Raw genomic sequence first — 6,984 nt, 5'->3', positions numbered from 1 at the left:
GTGAAGACTCCACCCTCTCAATACCAGGGGCCTGGATTCGATCCCTGCTCAGGGAACTAGATCCCATGTGCCACAACGAAGACCCAGCACAGCCAAATACATAAATAAATATATTTTTTTTAAATAGTAAGAGGGGCCAAGAAGGGTTCTGGATCCCCATGCCGTGGTGCAGGAGAAATGTTTTCTGTCTGAAAGCATGGAATGGAGTGCTTGGGATTGGTGGGGTAGTTGTGACCAGCCATGCCAGACGAGTCCAAGGTGCAACCCATCTGCTTTTGGTTCAGGGACAGCTGGCCGCTGGCCAGTGAGCAGTCATCTTATTCTTTGCCCCTGCAGGTCCCAGTACTTGGCAGTACTCGCTGGATGAGTCACACTTGCTATCAATCAGTGATTGTGTTGTGTAGTCATCAGTCCAAATGTTAACTAAATCAAACACACTGCATCAGCCTCTGTGGTTGGATCCCTCTTCTTGGTTCTCTGTCTTCACACCCTGTTTGTTTCCTTTCTGTGATGACTTATCAGGATGTATTGTCATTATTTTATTTCTTTATGGTTCCCCCTTCATAATTTCAACTCAGTAGCTTGGAAGCTTGGTGAGCTCAATAGCCATGTCCATTTCACTCACAGCTCCCAACAAGAGCCTAAATACATTGAGGGTGCTTATTAAGCATCAGTTGAATGAATGAATAACCCAATCTGTAGTTCATCATTTACTCTACCCCATTTCATTATAATTTCTATAACTTGGTTTTGCTTCCTTAAATGCAGAAGAGAAGAAATACACAGAGCATAATCTCCAGGTTATGACAGAAGGGCGACTGTTATTTACTGAGCTCTGACCAGAGGACATGCACTTTGACGGGCAAAATCTCATATTATCTTCATGAGAGCACCTAAGGCATGCACTGCTGTCATTCTCATTTTGCAAATGAGGAAAGCCAGGCTCAGCTAGACTAACTCAGCTGTCTGAGGTCTCATAGCTGGAGCGTGGTGGAATTGAGAACGCAACACAGGTCCATCCAGCCTCAGGGCCCTGCTCTCTGCTTTCTATGTCAGTGTTTCAAAAATTTTGGTTCACTATTGCAAAGTAGAAATAGAGACACAGATGTAAAGAAGAAGCATAGAGACACCAGTTGGGGGGAAAAGGGAGTGGGGTGAATTAGGAGATGGGGATTGACATGTTACACCACTGCGTATAAAATAGATAACTAGCGGGAACTGACTGTACAGCCCAGGGACCCCCTCAATGCTCTGTGGGCCCTAAATGGGAAGGGAATCCAAAAGAGAGGGGGTTTTGTATATGTATAACTGATTCGCTTTTCTGTATAGCAAAAACTAACACAACATTGTAAAGCAACTATACTCCAATAAAAAGAAATTTCTGGTTCAACTCTGGCTGCACATTGGAATTACCTGGGAGTTAAAAAAAACACATTCGATTGTCTTCCATTGTGTGTGTGCGCGTGTGCTCAGTCATGTCCAGCTCTTTCCAACTGTGTGGACTGTAGGCCTTCAGGCTCCTCTGTTCGTAGGATCATCCCAGCAAGAATACTGGAGTGGGCTGCCGTTTCCTCCTCCAGGGGATCTTCCAGACCCAGGGACTGAACTCATGTCTCCTGTGGCTCCTACCTTGGCAGGGGGTGGGATTCTTCACTGCTAGCACCGCCTGGGAAGCCTAACCTTCTGTTATTCTGATTTAATTAGTCTGTGATATTGCCTGGACATCAGGATTTTTTTTTTTTTTTTTAATCTAGCCCCATCTCCCACTTCTGCCAATGCATAGTCAAAATTGAGATCTATTGCCCAGAAAAGCATGAGATAAACATAGAGCCAGTCAAGCGGTTTTGCCTGGGGGCAGAACTTCCTGGGAAAGGCTGTAATGATAGTGCATCATGGTCCCCTGGGATAAACGCACAACCTGGAGAGGAGAGGGCTCTGGGTAGGATTTCCCTTCAAAAGCAAGACCTGACCTTACTCACCTGTAGTATGAGGATGATGACAGTTCTGGCTTGTTTAGCTGTGAACCTAGAATCTTAGGCTGGAAGTGAACGTAGAAACCCAAACTGATGAAAGGGCTGCCAAGCCCAGTGGAAAGTCCAGGGGTGGGTGGTGGGGGTGGGGGTGAGCAGAGGGGCAGGAAGAGTGCCGTCAAGATGGTAGAGCTCTCACTGACCCTGGAGTGTGTCTCAGTTCCAGCCACCTTTCCATTTCCTGCCCTGGACAAGTGAAAAGTCCCCCTTCGCCAAGTGTTAAGGTACTCAAAATATATGGTGCATGGGGAATTTTGCTTTCTCTTGGAGAAACCCTCTTCTCTCCCCCAATACACTGAAAAAGGGAAGCTCACTTGAAAGTCAAGCATTATGAGCATAGAATTATTGAGACTTGTTTCTAAATTACAAATGGAAGGGGCTTTAGCTCACTTGATCCTTCTCTACTCACGATTCTTGGGCCTCCCTAGTGGCTTAGACAATAAAGAATCCCCCTGCAATGCAAGGTTTGATTCCTGAGTTGGGAAGATCCCTTGGAGGAGGGGATGGCAACCCACTCCAGTACTCTTGTCTGGAGAATCCCATGGACAGAGGAGCCTGGTGGGCTACAGTACATGGGATCGCAAAGAATCAGAGACGACTGAAGTGATATAGCATGCACTCACTCATGATTCTCACAGGAGGACATTGAGATTCATAGAAATAAAGTGGTTTGCCCAAGGTGGCAGAATTTGCCGGCTGACAAACCAGGGCCTGGAACAAAGTTCATTGACTCTAATCCACTATGTTTTCTACAATTCCACCCTGGAGCATTATTATTATTGTCATTATCATCATTATTATTATTTTGGTGTGTATGGAGGGGTGGGGGGGTAGAAGCAATATAAACAGGGATGGCAGTCAAAATATCTAACAGTTGGTTAGTTTTGCTCTTTGTTCTGAAGTTTCTAGGGATGAGAGTCCTTTTGAGAACAAAAATTGTGTTTGGGGAGGTGGATTTGGTTCTCCAGTATTTTTCATCTGGAGAACTTGGTATTATGACTTTTGTCGACGTTTGACTTTTAATATATTTAGGGCAAATATTTCATTTTTTTCCATAAGTGTAAAAAATGGTTTATTCTTATCACTCCCAGGAGTTCAAAGTGAAAGTGAAAGTTGCTCAGTCATGTCCAACTCTTTGCGACCCCATGGACTATACAATCCACGGGATTCTCCAGGCAAAAATACTGTAGTGGGTTGCCATGCTCTCCTACAGGGGATCTTCCCAACCCAGGGATCGAACCCAGGTCTTCCGTGACGCAGGCAAATTCTTTAACTATCTGAGCCGCCAGGGAGAGGGAAATTTTTGAGACTGAGTTTTTGCAGGAGAATTCATCGTCTTCTCCCTCAATACATGCTTCATTTTACCTACAACCACTAGCTGGAAACAAACGAAATTTCAGTGTGACCATATTTTTGACCCACAGAAATGGCAGTTTAATATGGTCCAATCTAATATTGGCTGAGCATCAGTGGTGACTCCAGATACTGCTCTGGAAATGGAAAGAGATTAATGAGTTTAACCCCTTCAATTCTGGCTGAGTGCTGTTGTCATAAGTGACAGAATGTGTGGTTTCAGAGATCTGTGTCCAAATTCTGGCTCTATCAAATACTAATATGACTTTCTCTGGCCTTTTGTTCTCCTTTTTTAGGGATGTTTAGTGTGAGCTTGCCTTGGAAACAAACAGAGATCATTCTGCTGTTTCTGAGATTGCATCCAAGTATTTAGGACTTGGATTTAGGACTCTTTTGTTGACCATGATGGCTACTCCATTTCTTCTAAGGGATTCCTGCCCACAGTAGTAGATATAATGGTCATCTGAGTTAAATTCACCCATTCCAGTCCATTTTAGTTTGCTGACTCCTAGAATGTCAACATTCACTCTTGCCATCTCCTGTTTGACCACTTCCAATTTGCCTCGATTCATGGACCTAACATTCCAGGTTCCTATGCAATATTGCTCTTTACAGCATCAGACCTTGCTTCTATCACCAGTCACATCCACAACTGGGTATTGTTTTTGCTTTGGCTCCATCCCTTCATTCTTTCTGGAGTTATTTCTCCACCGATCTCCAGTAGCATATTGGGCACCTACCAACCTGGGGAGTTCCTCCTTCAGTATCCTATCATTTTGCCTTTTCATAGTGTGCATGGGTTCTCAAGGCAAGAATACTGAAGTGCTTTGCCATTCCCTTCTCCAGTGGACCACATTCTGTCAGACCTCTCCACCATGACCCATCCGTCTTGGGTGGCTCCACACGGCATGACTTAGTTTCACTGAGTTGGACAAGGCTGTGGTCCTGTGATCAGATTGGCTAGTTTTCTGTGATTATGGTTTCAGTGTGTCTGCCCTTTGATGCCCTCTCCCAACACCTACTGTCTCTCTTGGGTTTCTTACCTTGGATGTGGGGTATCTCTTTACGGCTGCTTCAGCAAAGTGCAGTCGCTGCTTCTTACCTTGGTTGAGGGGTATCTCCTCACAGCCACCCCTCCTGAAGAAGCTGAACGGTTCTATGAAGATCTACAAGACCTTTTAGAACTAACACCCAAAAAAGATGTCCTTTTCATTATAGGGGACTGGAATGCAAAAGTAGGAAGTCAAGAAACACCTGGAGTAACAAGGCATATTTAGCCTTGGAGTACAGAATGAAGCAGGGCAAAGGCTAATAGAGTTCTGCCAAGAGAACACACAGGTCATAGCAAACACCCTCATCCAACAACACAAGAGAAGACTCTACACATGGACATCACCAGGTGGTCAACACTGAAATCAGATTGATTATATTCTTTGCAGCCAAAGATGGAGAAGCTCTATACAGTCAGCAAAAACAAGACTGAGAGCTGACTGTGGCTCAGATCATGAACTCCTTATTGCCAAATTCAGACTTAAACTGAAGAAAGTAGGAAGAACCACTAGACCATTCAGGTATGACCTAAATCAAATCCCTTATGATTATACAGTGGAAGTGAAAAATAGATTTAAGGGACTAGATGTGATAGACAGAGTGCCTGATGAACTATGGACAGAGGTCCGTGACATTGTATGGGGGACAGGGATCAAGACCATCCCCATGGAAAATAAATGCAAAAAGGCAAAATGGTTGTCTGAGGCGGCCTTACAAATAGCTGTGAAAAGAAGAGAAGTGAAAAGCAAAGGAGAAAAGGAAAGATATTCCCATTTGAATGCAGAGTTCCAAAGAATAGCAAGGAGAGATAAGAAAGCCTTCCTCAGCGATCAATGCAAAGAAATAGAGGAAAACAACAGAATGGGAAAGACTAGAGATCTCTTCAAGAAAATTAGAGATACCAAGGGAACATTTCATTCAAAGATGAGTTCGATAAAGGACAGAAATGGTATGGACCTAACAGAAGATATTAAGAAGAGGTGGCAAGAAGACACAGAAGAACTGTACAAAAATGATCTTCACGACCCAGATAATCACGATGGTGTGATCACTCACCTAGAGCCAGACATCCTGGAATGTGAAGTCAAGTGGGCCTTAGAAAGCATCACTACAAAGCTAGTGGAGGTGATAAAATTCCTGTTGAGCTATTTCAAATCCTGAAAGCTGATGCTGTGAAAGTGCTACACTCAATATGCCAGCAAATTTGGAAAACTCAGCAGTGGCCACAGGACTGGAAAAGGTCAGTTTTCATTCCAATCCCAAAGAAAGGCAATGCCAAAGAATGCTCAGACTACTGCACAATTGAACTCATCTCCCATGCTGGTAAAATAATGCTCAAAATTCTCCAATCCAGGCTTCAGCAATACGTGAACCGAGAACTTCCAGATGTTCAAGCTGGTTTTAGAAAAGACAGAGGAACAGAGATCAAATTGCCAACATCCACTGGATCATCGAAAAAGCAAGAGAGTTCCAGAAAAACACCTATTTCTGCTTTATTGACTATGCCAAAGCCGTTGACTGTGTGGATCACAATAAACTGTGGAAAATTCTGAAAGAGATGGGAGTACCAGACCACCTGACCCACCTCTTGAGAATCCTGTATGCAGTTCAGGAAGCAACAGTTAGAACTGGACATGGAACAACAGACTGGTTCCAAATAGGGAAAGGAGTACGTCAAGGCTGTATATTGTCACCCTGCTTATTTAACTTATATGCAGAGTACATCATGAGGGATGCTGGGCTGGAAGAAGCACAAGCTGGAATCAAGACTGCTGGGAGAAATATCAATAACCTCAGATATGCAGATGACACCACCCTTATGGCAGAAAGTGAAGAGGAACTAAAAAGCCTCTTGATGAAAGTGAAAGAGCAGAGTGAAAAAGTTGACTTAAAGCTCAATATTCAGAGAACTAAGATCATGGCATCTGGTCCCATCACTTCATGGGAAATAGATGGGGAAACAGTGGAAACAGTGTCAGACTTTATTTTTTTTGGACTCCAAAATCACTGCAGACGCTGATTGCAGCCATTAAATTAAAAGACGCTTATTCCTTGGAAGGAAAGTTATGACCAGCTTAGACAGCGTATTAAAAAACAGAGACATTACTTTGCCAACAAAAGTCTGTCTCTTGATGAGACAGTTGGTTTTTCCAGTGGTCATGTATGGATGTGAGAGTTGGACTGTGAAGAAAGCTGAGTGCTGAAAAATTGATGCTTTTGAACTGTGGTGTTGGAGAAGACTCTTGAGAGTCCCTTGGACTGAAGGGAAATCCAACCAGTCCATCCTAAAGGAGATCAGTCCTGGGTGTTCATTGGAAGGACTGATGCTGAAGCTGAAACTGCAATACTTTGGCCACCTGATGTGAAGAGTTGACTCATTGGAAAAGACCCTGATGCTGGGAGGGATTGGGGGCAGGAGAAGGGGACGACAGAGGATGAGATGGCTGGATAGCATCACCGACTCGATGGAATTGAGTTTGAGTAAACTCCAAGAGTTGCTGATGGACAGGGAGGCCTGGTGTGCTGAGATTCATGGGGTCACAAAGAGTCG

This window comes from Dama dama, chromosome 16, assembly GCF_033118175.1.
Source record: "Dama dama isolate Ldn47 chromosome 16, ASM3311817v1, whole genome shotgun sequence".
Lineage (NCBI taxonomy): Eukaryota > Metazoa > Chordata > Mammalia > Artiodactyla > Cervidae > Dama > Dama dama.
This window is presented reverse-complemented; position numbering follows the sequence as displayed.